General features: G+C 36.8%; 1 pseudogene; it reads left to right on the plus strand.

Annotated features, from left to right (window-relative positions):
- The first annotated feature begins 11,919 nt into the window (after positions 1-11,919).
- On the plus strand, positions 11,920-13,610 carry LOC111181584 (inosine-5'-monophosphate dehydrogenase 2 pseudogene; annotated as a pseudogene).
- The last annotated feature ends 1,793 nt before the right edge of the window (positions 13,611-15,403 follow it).

Raw genomic sequence — 15,403 nt, forward strand, 5'->3', positions numbered from 1 at the left:
TATTGGTCTTTTGCTATTGTTTCCTTCATTTCTTTTTCATTTATTTCTGATCTGATCTTTATGATTTCTTTCCTTCTGCCTACTTTGGGCTTTTTGTGTGTTTCTTTCTCTAATTGCTTTAGGTGTAAGATTAGGTTGTTTATTTGAGATGTTTCTTGTTTCTTGAGGTAAGTTTGCATTGCTATAAACTTCCCTCTTTGAACTGCTTATGCTGCCTCCCATAGGTTTTGGGTTGACGTGTTTTCATTGTCGTTTGTTTCTAGGTTTTTTTTCATTTCCTCTTTGATTTCTTCAGTGATCTCTTGGTTATTTAGTAGTGTATTGTTTACCCTCCATGTGTTTGTATTTTTTACAGATTTTTTCCTGTAATTGATATCTAGTCTTATAGCGCTGTGGTTGGAAAAGATACTTGATACCATTTGAATTTTCTTAAATTTACTGAGGCTTGATTTGTGACCTAAGGTATGATTTATCCTGGAGAATGTTTCATGAGCACTTGAGAAGAAAGTGTATTGTGTTGTTTTTCGATGGAATGTCATATAAATATCAATTAATTCCATCTGGTCTAATGTGTCATTTAAAGCTTGTGTTTCCTTATTTATTTTCATTTTGGATGATCTGTCCTTTGGTGAAAGTGGGGTGTTAAAGTCCCCTACTATGATTCTGTTACTGTCAATTTCCCCTTTTATGCCTGTTAGCATTTGCCTTATGTATTGAGGCCCTCCTATGTTGGGTGCATAAATATTTGCAATGGTTGTATCTTCTTCTTGCATTGATCCCTTGATCATTATGTAGTGTCCTTCTTCGTCTCTTGTAATAGTCTTTATTTTAAAGTCTGTTTTATCTGGTATGAGAATTGCTACTCCAGCTTCCTTTTGATTTCCATTTGCATGGAATATTGTTTTCATCCCCTCACTTTCAGTCTGTATGTTTCCTTAGGTCTGAAGTGGGTCTCTTGTAGACAGCATATATACTGGTCTTGTTTTTGTATCCATTCAGCTAGTGTATGTTTTGGTTCGAGCATTTAATCCATTTACATTGAAGGTAGTTATCAATATCTATTTTCCTATTACCATTTTCTTAATTGTTTTTGGTTTTTTTTTGAAGGTCTTTTCCTTCTCTTGTGTTTCCTGCCTAGACAGGTTCCTTTAGCATTTGTTGTAAAGCTGGTTTGGTGGTGCTGAATTCTCTTAGCTTTTGCTTGTCTGTAAAGATTTTAATTTCTCTGTCAAATCTGAATGAGATGCTTGCTGGTAGAGTAATGTTGCTTGTAGGTTTTTCCCTTTCATCACTGTAAATATGTCCGGACACTCCCTCTGGCTTGCAGAGTTTCTGCTGAAAGATCAGCTGTTAACCTTATGGACATTCCCTTGTATGTTATTTTTTGCTTTTCCCTTCCTGCTTTTAATATTTTTTCTTTGTATTTAATTTTTGATAGCTTGATTAATATGTGTCTTGGCATGTTTCTCCTTGGATTTATCCTGTATGGGACTCTCTGTGCTTCCTGGATTTGATTGATATTTCCTTTCTCATATTAGGGAAGTTTTCAACTATAATCTCTTCAAATATTTTCTCAGTCCCTTTCTTTTTCTCTTCTTCTCCTGGGAGCCCTATAATTCGAATATTGGTGTGTTAAGTGTTGTCCCAGAGGTCTCTGAGAGTGTCCTCAATTCTTTTCATTCTTTTTTCTTTATTCTGCTCTGTGGTAGTTATTTCCACTATTTATGTTCCAGGTCACTTATCTGTTTTTCTGCCTCAGTTATTCTGCTATTGATTCCTTCTAGAGAATTTTTAATTTCACTTATTGTGTTTTTCATCATTGTTTGTTTGCTCTTTAGTTCTTCTAGGTCCTTGTTAAACGTTTCTTGTATTTTCTCCATTCTATTTCCAAGAAGTTGAATCATCTTTACTATCATTACTCTGAATTCTTTTTCAGGTAGACTGCCTATTTCCTCTTCATTTGTTTGGTCTGGTTTTTGTTTGGTGGTTTTTTACCTTGCTCCTTTTTTACCACCATTTGTTTGGTGGTTTTTTACCTTGCTCCTTCATCTGTTATGTATTTCTCTGTCTTCTCATTTTGCTTACCTTTCTGTGTTTGGTGTTTCCCTTTTGCATGCTGCCAGTTTGTAGTTCCCTTTGTTTTTGGTGTCTGCCTCCAGTGGGTAAGGTTGTTTTGGTGGGTTGTGTTGGCTTCCTGGCGGAGGGGACTGGTACCTGTGTTTTGGTGGATGAGGCTGGATCTTGTCTTTCTGGTGGAGAGGACCACGTCCAGTGGTGTGTTTTGGGGTGTCTGTGACCTTATTATGATTTTAGGTGCTCCTATCTGCTAATGGGTGAGGTTGTGTTCCTGTCTTTCTAGTTGTTTGACATGGGGTGTCCAGCACTGTAGACTGCTTGTCGTTGAGTGGAGCTGAGTCTTAGTGTTGAGATGGAGATCTCTGTGAGAGCTTTTGCTGTTTGATATTATGTGGAGCTGGGAGGTCTCTGGTGAACCAATGTCCTGATCTCAGGTCTCCCACCTCAGAGGATCAGGCCTGACACCTGGCCAGAGCACCAAGACCCTGTCAGCCACACAGCTCAGAAGAAAAGGTAGAAAAATTGAAAGAAAGAAAGAAAAATAAAATAAAATAAAGTTATTAAAATAAAAAAAATTAAAAGGTAATAAAGAAAAGAAAGAAAGAAAGCGAGCAATGAAACCAAAAAACAAATCCACCAATGATAAGAAGCACTAGAAACTATACTATAAAAACAAACAAAAAACGGACAGACAGAACCCTAGGACAAATGACAAAAGTAAAGCTATACAGACAAAATCACACAAAGAAGCATACACATACATACTCACAAAAAAAGAAATATATGTCTATATATATTAAAAAAAGGAAGAGAGTAACCAAATCATTAAACAAATCTACCAATGATAATAAACTCTAAATACTAAACTAACATAAACATAAAACCAGAAAAATTAGTTGCAGAAAGCAAACCCCAAATCTACAGTTGCTCCCAAAGTCTATTCCAGAGATGCAGGGTACATCAAGTTGACTGTGAAGATTTAATCTGCTGTTCCTGAGGCTGCTGGGAGAGATTTCCCTTTCTCTTCTTTGTTGGCACAGCTCCTGGGGTTCAGCTTTAGATTTGGCCCTGCCCCTGTGTGTAGGTTGAGGGCATCTGTTCCCGCCCAGACTGGATGGGGTTAAAGTAGCAGCTGATTGGGCGCTCTGGCTCACTCAGGCCATGGGGAGGGAGAGGTATGGAATGCAGGGCGAGCCTGCGGCAGCAGAGTCCGGTGTGATGTTGCAACAGCCTGAGGTGTGCCGTGTGATCTCCCGGGGAAGTTGTCCCTGGATCACGGGACCCTGGTAGTGGCAGGGTGCACAGGCTCCTGGGAGGGGTGGTGTGGATAGTGACCTGTCCTTGCACACAGGATTCTTTGTGACTGCAGTAGCAGCCTTAGAGTCTCATGCCCGTCTCTGGTGTCTGCGCTGATAGCCGCGGCTTGTGCCCGTCTCTGGAGCTCATTTAGGTGGTGCTCTGAATCTCCTCTCCTTGTGCACCCCAAAACAATGGTCTCTTGCCTCTTAGGCAGTTCCAGACTTTTCCCCGGACTCCCTCCCTGCTAGTTGTGGTGCACTAGCTCCCTTCAGGCTGTGTTCACTCAGCCAACCCCGGTCCTCTCCCTGGGATCTGACCTCCGAAGCCTGAGCCTCAGCTCCCAGCCCCGACCCACCCCAGCAGGTGAGCAGACAACACTCTCAGGCTGGTGAGTGCTGGTCGGCACCGATCCTCTATGCAGGAATCTCTCCGCTTTGCCCTCTGCATCCCTCTTGCTGCATTCGCCTCTGTGGCTCTGAAGCTTCCCCCCCTGCCCACCCCCCTTCTCCTTCAGTGAAGGGGCTTCCTAGTGTGTGGAAGCTTTTCTTCCTTCACAGCACCCTCCCAGAGGTGCATGTTTCATCCCTATTCTTTTGTCTCTGTTTTTCCTTTTTTCTTTTGCCCTACCCAGGTATGTGTGGATTTTCTTGTCCTTTGGGAAGTCTGAGGTCTTCTGCCAGCATTCAGTAGGTGTTCTGTAGGAGCTGTTCCACATGTAGATATAGTTTTGATGTATTTGTGGGGAGGAAGGTGATCTCACGTCTTACTCCTCTGCCATCTTGAAGGCACCTCCAGCCTTGACCTCAGTTTTATTATTTTAAAATATCAATATACGTCTTGCAAAAAGCTTCTAAAAGCTAGTGTTTCCAGGTGATATTTTTAAAATTAATTTTATTCTGTGGATAAGGAAAATACCATTCTTAAAGCTTAAATATATGCCCTGTCATATAGAATTCAAGCAGAGGCAGTATAAACTTATCTTCAGCTTAATATATCAATATATGAACATAAATAATTACAGATATGTTCATGTACATGGGTTAATATACACATATTTCATAGCTCTCTTTGCTGGGATGGTCTAGAAGCAGTGATACCCCAGTAGAAACAAGCTATCCAGTGTCCAGATCTTGGTTTCTAAGTTCCACTGGAACCCATTCTTCAATAAAATGAACCTTTGAAAAGAGGCTGAATCTAGGGCTTGCTTGCAAAGCATTGTAAATTAAAAAACAAAAACAATAAAACATGCTTCTTCACCTCAGGTAATTTGAGAAGTTTTGGCCTAGAACTTCAGGTTTAACAGGCCGATGCACTGCTCAGAGGTGGGAGACAAAATGATGGGTTTACAAAAGTTAGGAGATCATATCTGATATTCTCGCAAAGGTGATCTGTTCAGTGGATAAACCACAGTAACAATAACAAAAAGCAAATAATGAAAAATAAACCATGTCAATATAAACCTGCTCTGCAGAGTGGCATTGTGAGGATACTTCGGCTCTGGGTGAATGGAGAATGTCTCCCATGAGAATCCCTAAGAATTCTTTCCTATTGTTGATTTGAGGCCCCAAGCCATATTACCTATGTGGTCCCACAAAAAAGCAAAAAATTAAGCATAAAGTGTTTCTGGTATAAAGTTCTCCAGATGTAACTTTCTCTTCAAATAATACAAGGACCTAGGCTTGTTTTATTCTAATTAGCTCCCTTCCAACTTATATGCTATTATTGTTCAAATTAGTGATACTATTAACCTTAGAACCTTTTAAGTAACATAAATTAAATATCTGGGGTAACCACTAAATGAATAGGAATTAAAGACTGAGCTGTGAAACTAGTAGAGGAAAATGTAATAAGAAACACAGAAAAAAGTTGATAGAAATAATTCCAAATATTTCATGTCGACAACACAACAAATGTAAATAGACTAAATTCTTCAGTAAAATAAAAGATTATCAAAATGGAAATACAAAGAAAATCTGGCTATATGTTCTAAATAAGAGACACAAGTAAAATATAAAAACAAAGAAAGGTTCAAAGTAAAAGGTACAAAGAAAGATATACCAAGCACATTCTATACAAAACAAAGTGTGTATAGTTGTATTGAAAGAGGATGAAATAAATTGTAAGGTACAAACATCTCTGGAAATAAAGAGGGTAACAACATTTTGCCTCCTGTCTCTGAGCAATGTATCTGGCTTGTTAAACCTAAGCTCTAGGACATATCAAGACAAAATAAACCTGTAATAAGACAATTTGGTATTTGTGCAGAGATGGAAAACTATATTGATGAATCAGAGAACCCAGAAATAAACTGGTGTATATATTAACATTTGATACAGGTGAAAGTTGGCATTGGGAAAGGGTGGCTTATTAAATTCAGGAACATTAGATCTATAGCTCACAGCATCCACAGAAGTCAATTCTAGATGGACAAAAACTTAACTCTGAAAACCAGCTCTTCAAACCTTAGCATCAATGATAGAGAATATCTTTATGCACTTGAAGTAGAGGATACTTTCTTAATATTAAAAAAGCTCAAAACAATGTCAAAAAGTTGATAGTTTTCATCTACATTAAAATTAAGAACTTATGTTCATTGAGAAAATAAAAAGTAAAAAACACATTAGCATATATATGCCATGTATATTCCCATGAATCAAAAGGTAATACATAAACCAACAATCCAGTGAAAAAGATGTGAAAAAGTTATGAACAGTTATTTCTTAGAAGGGAAACACAAATTTTAATAAATATATGAAAAGATGCTTAAGTTTATTAGTTCTCAGGAAAATATTAAAGGTCCAATGATATACCTACCAGACATAAATTTAAAAGCCGATAAGATCACATATTTTCAGACATGAGGAACAATAGGAACTCTAACACACTGCTGTGGGAATTATAAATTGGTGTATTGTAGAAAACAATTTGCCTTTTCCAAGTAAAGTTTAAAATATACCCTATGACCCAGCAATAGGTCTCCTCAAGTCTCTCTTGTATTGTGATAGGAGGCTCAGACTAGAACATAACCCTCAACACATTTGTCAGCAGTGCATAAATAAAATTTGTCAGCAGTGCATAAATAAAATTTGATATATATCTCAAAACTTAATGTTGAGTGTCAAATCATGTCACAGCAGAGTTTCTTCAGTATGATTTCATGTTTAGTTCAAATTTGGGCCAAAAGGAACAGGTTGTGTAAGTATATAGATAAATGTGGCAAAGTTCATAGAGAAAAGAGATAATGAATAATACAACATTTATTGGTTATCTCTGATGGGGGGAATTGCAAGCAAAGATGACAAAATATGAAGCTTTAGAAAATACAAGGCCCCAACTACATAAATTGGTTCATGGGAAAACTGGTATACATTTTATTACTACTCTTTGAGCTAGCCATATATGTTAAATATGCTCCTCTTTATGAATATTTAATAATAAAATTAAATTAAAATAAAAGAAGTGTAGAAATCATGATCTATTTGATATTTTGAAGCCTATATATAATGTCTTATTGGAACACTGGGGTACGTAAATGAACTAATCAATCAAGCAGGAACTGAAAAGGCAAAACAAAGATATTGGGCTTAGTTAGGCCCTAGCTGTCATAGAAAATATGCCTTAATTAATAGATAATCAGGATTCTATTGTCTGTTGATAGGGCAATATGCTAAATTATCAGTGGTACCAAGAGAATCAGAGATCTCAAAAAATATTTTTACTGTTATTTTATCTAGTAAATATATAGGTAGATGGTGAGGTTACTTCATCAAGATATCTAAAAAAGATTTGGCTATAAATATGTGAGAAATGGAATAAACATATAAAATTATAATGTTTAGATGATAAATAGTTTAGGGCAACAATGTAAGAGAGATCACAGAAATAGGTCAAGAATATTTAATTTCAGACCCGGCATAACTGACCAGGAGACAAGTTCAGTGTGTAAAGTACACATTGCCATGAGCTCTCTGTCATTATTTCTAGGTACATATCCAGTTTGACTATACTGACTGAACTTTTTTAGGACTTCAGGGTATTAACAATCATTTGAAACAAAATGACTGGAAAGGTATGTGTGCAGAAAGAATTGGAATCATGATGGGATATTTAAACGTAGCTTGACAAAATTTGCCATTCAAACTTGATCAAAAGGAAAAGCTCCCGCTCACATTTTATATGTGATAATAAGTGGAAATGGTCTCATAGATTTTTACTTCTGAGTCTTGTTTGTCTTTAAATGATTGCAGGGAAAAATGTTTAAGATGGCAGAAATTTTTATCAAATTAAAAGAAACTGAAAAATTGCTGTTGAAAAGATGAATGTGCTAGATTTCTTAATCTCACATAATCATTATTCTTAGGGGTATTTTTTGTGCTTTTAGTATTCAAATGTTCTCAACTTTTGATTTGTTGAAAGTCTTTAACAATGTCACAGGGATAAAGCATAACACAAAAGACGGTTGCACCCATAGCTCATGATTTCCATGTATTATTCTGTTTCAGACAATAAACCAAATTCATAGCTTGGTTCTTTATTGAAATTCTTTTCCTTTTCTAATAATAAGAATTTAATTTTATCCCATAACTGCATTTGAGATTAATTGGGACCTTACATTTTAGACTATAGTAACATTTTGGATCATCTATAATATTTGGATGGTTTTGTTTATCATCCAATTGTTAAATTTACAGTGGACATTTTCATAACAACAAAGGCTTATATGCCAGGTATTGTAGAAAATGTGTAACTTTTTATCCTCATGTCAGACCTATAAGATAGGCACAATTTTATATTCTTTTCACTGATGGAAAAATGCGTTTAGAGAGGTTAAACGACCTGCCTAAGATCACACATCTCACATCTAGCAAGTGGTCTGAAACCTATTACGCAACGTCAAAACCATAGTCTTTAAGCATTACACTGCAGTATTTCCTTTCCAGGAGATTTTCTATATATTCATCTTTAATTTCCTTTCTTCTTGTACATTTCTTTCCACCATTTGTTACCTATGTTATGTGTTCATTTTAGTAAACCTATTTTCACCATCCCGTAATAGTAATAGTTCTGTTATTCTTAACCACTGCTCAAGGTTTCTGGAGCAATAATTGGAGGCTTGGAACCAGTGAACTTAAGTTTATACTTAAAATTTACTCAGAAATTGCTCATTTCAGTTTTCTAGTATATGTGGACAAGTTATGTCATCAAAATGTGTTGCTTTATCTACATTTGTCTATTTTCCAAAATTTTAATATGAATATTCATCATGGTTTATCTATTAAAATGTATTTATGTAAATACATCTACATCTATCTATATTAGATATCATTTAATTATAGAAATACTATAAAAAAATTTTCCCCCAGAAGAAATAATGCAGTGGGATGTTTGGCTCTGAAAAAGTATTGGAGTCAAAAAGTTCCTAAAATTTTTTCCTTAAACTCTACAATTAAAGATAAACAAAAGTAGATATACATAAATATATTAAAAAGTTGTAGATTCCTGGTTGCTTGAGATAATGATATATTTTCTGATGCGTCCCATTCCAAAGTCTATCTGCTGAAATACAGCACTATAATCTGCTTTCTGAGTCCTATAAGGTGTAGTTTTAAAATTAAGGTCACAAGAAGGTGAAGACAGGCAGTAATACACTTGTTGACCCTTCACAGGAATTCCAGATAAAACCCCAGAAGTTGAGTCAGAGATAATCACAAGATCTGGAATTTACAATAACAAACTCTCCATATATCTACCTGTCAGACTTCTTCCTCTTAGGGAGGGACAAAAGGTCACTAAAATAGCTTTTTTTTCATGAAAATGTTTTTACCCTTCTTTGGAGAGTAATGAGAAGTTATAGTATAAATTATATAGGGATATTAGATTTTTTTTCATTGACACTGTTTATTCTTAAAGGCCCAAATATTAATAACATTTTTTCAGGAAGATTATAGTAGAAGTGGGGAAAAAGTCATAACAAGAACAACAAAAAAGGAAAACAAAAGATTGATTACTGAAGCGAAGATCAAATGTTAGCAAATTTCATAAGATTGAACATGTGAGAAAATTCTAATTTAAATGAAATTCAAAACAAAATCCATGCAGTTTTTTCAATCCTTATGTAGCCATATGCTAAGGTGAGGCAGTGCGATATTAAGTAAAGGCATCACATGCTTCATCCTTTTTCTACTTTTTTCCTAGTAAATAGAAAAAATAATGAAAATACTGCCAGTTATTATTATAATTTTCCTAGCAATAATTCTGTTGATAAAATTCTGTTTTCTTAGGATTTCATAGGCAATAGAAAACAGTGTAGAGTTACATTCTTTTAAGTGTGTTGTCAGTTCTACAATATTAACATCATAATTTTACTTTCCTTTACAAATATGAGATCAGCCGTGGCTAAGTATTAAAAAAGTAAATCCGTGTTATTATTTCCCATCTCTCTCCACCCTGGGTTTGGTTTAAAAGACAAATATTATAGAACATTCAATTTATTTTCGTGATCTACAGCATGGATATAAGTATTAAAATGAACATATACAGTATACTTGAATTTGTACATCTTAGTAATGTTTAGTGTTTCTAATGTAACAGAAATGTATAGCATTTCTAAAAAAAAACTTTATCATCTAAGAATATGATACATCTATCTTAAAAATTCAATGACATTTTTTTCAAAAGAGAAAAATATAATAATACCTTATTTTCATTTCTTATTATATGATGAGGATTACAGGCAATATTGTTGTTAGAGGCAATCAACATTTTCCAAAAGCCAAGCAAAAGACACATGTTGTCACTTAACCTAAAGGATCTTATCTATCTGGTATTCATTCTGTATGGCCTGTGACTTTCCATTAATGTGAGATAGAGAGGTAATGGGGAAGGGAACAACATTTATTGAGATGCTATCTCAATGCTAATTTTCATTTTACAGATGAAGCTAAGGGTGTGAGCCATGTTTGTTTTGCTTAATTGTTAACAGAATGAATATTTTTAAATTAAAGAGGAAAACTATTCAAATCCTTGGACTAATCAATTTACATAAAGCAATTGGAAGTGCCAACCGAAACCTAAGTGATATTGTTTGATCTGCCTATTTAAGACAATAATTCTTTTTTTTTTTTTTTGCGGTACGTGGGCCTCTCACTGTTGTGGCCTCTCTTGTTGTGGAGCACAGGCTCCGGACACGCAGGCTCAGCAGCCATGGCACACGGGCTCAGCCGCTCCGCAGCATGTGGCATCTTCCCGGACCGGGGCACGAACCTGTGTCCCCTGCATTGGCAGGCGGGCTCTCAACCACTGCACCACCAGAGAAGCCCAAGACAATAATTCTTGCTTGTCTTAGGAATGTTTTCCCTAATTATTCTTTGTTTCTCTTAAAAATATGGAAACTTGATTGGTATTGGTTGATTCCTGATTTATAACTTGCATATTCTTCTTGCTTGGTTTATGAATCGTCAGACTACAGGACAAAAAATAACCAGTAAGATGACTTTCTCCATTTCCTCAGGTTTTACTTATAAATTATGTGCATCCTTTCTCCAAAGCTAAACAAAATTTCTTATCCAAATTCCCATTTCTCTTAGGAAGTCTGAATTAACAAGAAATCAAACAATATCACTTCTCTTTTATCTCAGACTTTCTGTTTGGAATCAAGTTTGTTTTTGGATCATTTTTATTGTCTCTTCTCGGTTTGTATGACATCCTTAACTCTTCGTTGCATCTGACAAAAGACATGCTCTGTTTTTTTCCTTTTTTTAAAATTAATTTTTATGTGGAATTCAGATGAGAAAGAATGCAGTATTGCTTTGACTGCCTGCCATAATATAAAATGTAGTAAAATGTACAGCTGGTGATAGTCTAGTTAGAATTTTTTAATGAAACATAAAGGAAAAGATCAAGTGCTTAATTTTTACATGCTGCATTTCATTTAAAAAATTCATGGTATCTTTTTGAATAATTTTTACTCATGCAGATGTTCTGAATATTGGAAACAGACGTTTATTTTATTTCCTTGGTTCCCATTTCACACTAAGCTTTTGCACAAAGAAGGTGGGCTGAATAGCTAAATTATTTGTGAGTCAGGATTCCAAGGGTAATTATTCTCAGATAATTGCCAAATGACTCATGGCAAGACTTTCAATAATGTGTACCTTGGTTTGTCTAGTTCAGATCTGGAGGATACTGGTCGTTTAACATAATAGAAAAGAACTTTAGGCTATTTAAGAAGACATGCATGTCAGTAAAAATGTGTTGACTCTTAAAATAATAGACAACCCCATTTATATTATTTCTTAGTTGGTGAATCATTGCTGTAAGAACTGTGCTTCACAAATTTCAGAATTTTGAAATTTCTAAATAATCAAAAGTACTTTTTCTTTTTAGCTTAACACACATTATAAGAAATTCAGTCTGAGTCATTTAGAATTAAGTGACTAGAAATTATAATGGTGATTTAAGCTTTCCCCCCAAATTACCAGTATATAAAAATTTTGGCTCTGCGGCGTGGTCCTCGGAGACGCTTGGCCTTGCCCTGTGCTAGCCATGGCCGACTACCTGAGAGCGGCGGCACGTCCTACATGCCAGACGATAGACTCACTGCACAGCAGCTGTTCAACTGCACGGACAGTCTCACCTACAGCGACTTTCTCATTCTCCCCGGGTACGTCGACTCCACTGCAGACCAAGTGGACCTGACCTATGCTCTGACTAAAAATATCACTCTGAAGACCCCACTGGTTTCCTCACCCATGGACACAGTCACAGAGGCTGGGATGGCCATAGTAATGGCGCTTACAGGTGGTATTGGCTTCACCCACTACAACTGTACATCAGAATTCCAGGCCAATGAAGTTCGTGAAGTGAAGAAATATGAGCAGGGATTCATCATGGACCCTGTGGTCCTCAGTCCCAAGGATCGAGTGTGGGATGTCTTTGAAGCCAAGGCCCGGCATGGCTTCTGTGGTATCCCCATCACTGACACAGGCCGGATGGGGAGCCACCTGGTGGGCATCATCTCCTTAAGGGACATTGATTTTCTCAAGGAGGAGGAGCATGACCGGTTTTTGGGAGCGATCTTGATGAAGAGGGAAGACTTGGTGGTAGCCCCTGCAGGCATCACATTGAAGGAAGCAAATGAAATTCTGCAGCGCAGCGAGAAGGGAAAGTTACCCATTGTAAATGAAGATGATAAGCTGGTCGCCATCATTGCCCAGACAGACCTGAAGAAAAACCGAGATTACCCACTGGCCTCGAGAGATGCCAAGAAGCAGCAGCTGTGTGGAGCAGCCATCGGCACTCATGAGGCTGACAAGTATCAGCTGGACTTGCTAGTCCAGGCTGGTGTGGACGTGATGGTTTTGGACTCTTCCCAGGGAAACTCCGTCTTCCAGATCAACATGATCAAATACATCAAAGAGAAATACCCCAGTCTCCAAGTCATTGGAGGCAATGTGGTCACAGCTGCTCAGGCCAAGAACCTCACTGATGCTGGTGTAGATGCCCTGAGGGTGGGAATGGGCAGTGGCTCCATCTGCATCACTCAAGAAGTGCTGGCCTGTGGGCGGCCCCAATCAACAGCAGCGTACAGCGTGTCAGAATATGCACGGTGCTTTGACGTCCCTGTCATTGCTGATGGAGGAATCCAAAATGTGGGCCATATTGCCAAAGCTTTGGCCCTTGGGGTCTCCACAGTTATGATGGGCTCCCTCCTGGCTGTTACCACTGAAGCCCCTGGTGAGTTTTCTTCTCTGATGGGATCCAGCTAAAGAAATATCATGGTATGGGTTCTCTCGATGCTGTGGACAAGCATCTCAGCAGCCAGAACCGATACTTCAGTGAAGCTGACAAAATCAAGGTGGCCCAGGGGCTGTCTGGGGCTGTGAAGGATAAAGGATCCATGCACAGATTTGTTCCCTACCTGATTGCCGGCATCTAGCGCTCCTGCCAGGACATTGGTGCCAAGAGTTCGACCCAAGTCCAAGCCATGATGTATGCTGGAGAGCTCAAGTTTGAGAAGGGAACATCCTTAGCTCAGGTGGAAGGTGGTGTCCACAGCCTCCACTCATATGAGAAGCGTCTTTTCTGAAAAGGGATACAGCACACCCTCGGCTTTTCAATAAAAGTTTGAAAAAAAAAATTTGACCAATGTCTTACTCTTTAGATAAAGTAGGGGTCCCTGGCTGGATAACTTACAGAGCCATGTGCCTGATAGTCATGGATAACCCATGTGTCAAAGTGATGATTTGCCAGCTTGGTTAATGAATGAATATGCAAAGGACCTCAGGATATGTTTTGTGAGTGATTATCATTATCAGTAATGATGAGAATGAATTTATTGTGAGTTAGGTTACTTTCCGTATTTAATAATCTTCATTTTTCAAAGTTATATCATTCTGGAAAGAAAAATTACTAGTGGATTTCTATTTGACAAATCATCTTTTTATAATGCATATGATCCTTTAAAAAAGAATTATTTTCTCACTGCTATTTATTCTCTCCACATTGACCCTGCTAACAGGAAGAATATATCTGCTTGGGAAAGAGGAATCCCCAAATCTAGGCTTTGTTCTACTCTGTTTCCCACTAATCGATTCAAATAGATGTTAAAAAAAAAACTCCTCAAAAAAGAAAGTCCATTGTCTTGAATGACTACGTATTCTTGCTATTCATAAATTTCATTCTGTTTTCCTGATTTACCCAAAATAAGGCAGTTTTCCTGTTGAGGTTAATTTAGGATATGTAAAATAACCCCATCCTCTAAAAAACAAGGTTGAAATATTTTATCCTGGATATCAGTGACAGTCATTTGTTTTTCACTATATTTAGATTCTCTCAGTATTCTTCTTAAGTCACAAGTTGATCAAGATTGTGATCTCATTTTGGTATAGTGTAAGGCTGTTGAGATGGAAAAGATTAAAAACCAAAACCAAAACCAAACAATTAAAAAATAACTTGTCCACTGTTTCTGGTCCCAGTTACCATATTGTGGTTAAAAGCAACTCCATATGATTTATCACTCTGATTCGTTTTCCCCTTAATTGTAAATGATAACCCAAATGTTCTTGGGCATACAAAAAAAAAACCAAGTTCATTCTAATAAAAAAAGTTTGTGGAAGTGTGTGGGCAGTACAGAATTGAATTAATTCTGTGCCCTTGGAAAATTTTGACATCTGTACCAAATGCAACACGTTTTCATCATTTTTAATATGGCCCCAGGAAGGATATTAGTCCAGTAGATTTCTCAATCCTGTGATAAGGAAAGAAAACTTTTGTTATTTTCTACCATTACTTGCTTCTTTCATCTCTCAATGGTAGTGCTATGGTACAAGGTCGAAAGTGAAGTGGTCAAAGTTGAATAGCAGAGCAGAGTATCATGTTATCTGGATGTCAGTGGTAGGCACAAGTTCACTCAGTGTAGAACCAAGTGAGAAAGACTAGGAGGGATGAGGAAATAGTGCAGGTTGCGTAACCATACACACAGATCCATTCAGGAACCAAATAAAGGACCAAAAGCAGTAAAAAGTAAAAACAACAAATTCTGCCATTAAAATTCTCAAATTTCACATTTTTTTCTTGATAAAGAATGGGCATATGAGAAGGCATTTTAAAAATGACAAGTGCTCAGAATTTCAACTATGGAAACACAACTAATTGTCAAAATTGTGAAATATTAGGCTTATTACATTAGTACTTTAGCAGGAAATAAATATTGCCAATGTTTGTGTGTTGGGGAAGCAGGAGTGGAACAGAAAGAAATGTGAAGGAAATTGCGCTTGTACAAAGTATAGATATTCGCCTTCTTGATATATTTCTCTCTGGAAATGAATGAAATAATGTGGTTTTGCCTATTCTTAATGTGACCAAATGACTTTTTCTTTAAAACAAAAATTGAGGGTAGAATTTCATCTTAATGGAATTAAGCAAATATATGTGCGTGTGCAGTCACACGTGTGCATAGCTAAATAAACACAATGATCAGTTTTGAGTTTAATGGGCTTCCAAGCTCAACAATCAAGCACTATATATA

The sequence above is a fragment of the Delphinapterus leucas genome, chromosome 2, assembly GCF_059928025.1.
Source record: "Delphinapterus leucas isolate spDelLeu-1000000601 "Yukka" chromosome 2, BTC_Dleu_Yukka2, whole genome shotgun sequence".
Classification (NCBI taxonomy): Eukaryota; Metazoa; Chordata; class Mammalia; order Artiodactyla; family Monodontidae; genus Delphinapterus; species Delphinapterus leucas.